Source organism: Manis javanica, chromosome 1 (genome assembly GCF_040802235.1).
Source record: "Manis javanica isolate MJ-LG chromosome 1, MJ_LKY, whole genome shotgun sequence".
NCBI lineage: Eukaryota > Metazoa > Chordata > Mammalia > Pholidota > Manidae > Manis > Manis javanica.
In genome coordinates, this window is record NC_133156.1 from 35,740,366 (window position 1) to 35,742,031 (window position 1,666).

Here is a 1,666-nt window from a genome sequence, read left to right on the forward strand (position 1 = left end):
CTGATGGCTTCCTTCATCTGATAGCAAGACCTCTAACTGTCTGTGGACCCCAAGTTCAACTGTGGGGCAGCTAATGTTCCCAGACTATTCCTATAATTTTTTGGCACCCTACATTTGGACTAATGGCACCAAGTAGTCTATGTGTTCCTCTCCCAAGGCTGTTTTCTCACTTTTGCCCTTTAAAAAGGAGAAGAGGCAGGCCAGTAGGTCCCTGCTGGAAATGAGACCCTCACTGTGGGCCCAGAAATGACTTCTCTCTGTGAGGTGCGGGGGTGCCAGCTTTATAAGTTTTTCCATTCCACAGTAAAGCCTATTCCTTAATCCATGTGCAAATCAACCCAAAGCCTGATGCATAACAGGCAGAGATTAGGAGGAAGTCCACCTCATGTGACATAAGCTTGGGGAACATCCAGAAATAGGTAGGAAGGACATCCTAGAGAAATAAGAGCTCGAACTGGAAGAAATGGGGAATGTAGTGAAGAAGAGGGGACAGTGTGTGTTGGGAGTCATGGGAAACGGGTCAGCAGAGTGGCTGCATCCTCTTCATGCAGGGTCTTTGCAGTAGACAGCTGCTATTTCTGCCAGTCTGTCCACTTCCCTTTTTTCTGGTGGCAGTAAATATTTCTTTGGGGAAACCTGCTTCCCCATAGCATGCAGTCTGGTGGGCCTGTCAGTCCTGGCCACACACCTGCCAGGAGAAAGCTGATCCTGACCACCAGAATCTCTCAGGGATTTGAATCCTATGCAGAATGACACAGAGACTGAAAACCACGGCAGTAGCTCACCAGCTGGAGTCCTCGGGGAGTGAGCCATTCTCTGCTCTGGATCCCAGAGCTGCCTCTGCTGATCCTGTCCAAGGCCTTAGCCTTTCTTTAAATTGTGTCAGCCTCTCAGCCTTCCTTTGGCCCCCTTTGGGTCTGAGTTAGCCTGAGTCGGTCTTGTGGCTTGCAAGCAAAGAACCTGAACAGATAGCCTTGAGTGCCAGACTGGGGCAAAACAATACCAGTCCAGGTCAGGAGTAGCAAGAAAATCCATGCCTTCTGATCGTATATTGCCCCGCAGCTCCCTCACGCATCCCCCTAAAGCGGCACAGTTGGGGCCTCATACTCACCTTACAGAGACTAAAAGTTGAGATTCATGGTACTGGGGACCTGCCAGCCAACCACTGTGCTCTCATTCTCCTGGTGGGGATGTTCAGTTAGAGAGAGATGTGCTGGTGATCAGGGATAGCTCTTTCTCTTCCCAACTCCAAGCTGCCCTGAAGGTTGATAAAGAAATCAAAGCTCTGTGTGCATGTGAGTGTGTATGTATGCAGAGGTGTCCTTGGATGGAGTTCCAAGGAGCCGTGCAGTTTATTCATCATTGTCATTTGCAATCATTGCTCTTGTTGACAAAATTCAAACCTACCACATCCCCCAGAGCCTGGTGACAACCACTCTCCCCGGAACTCTGCCTGGGACCAGGATTGCCTGGCTCTGCTCTGTGCCTTTCTGAGTAGGGTCCTGGAGGTGGGGTCATACCTAGCATGGCCCTGGGAGGAGGCCCTCCTTTGCAAAAGCTTCTATTTCTAATTTTCAGACTCCTACCTAGAAGCTGTACATACCCACCCCTTCTCCAGATTTTACTGCTCTGGGTAGAAAGAAGGAACCACATGTGAATTTCCAGA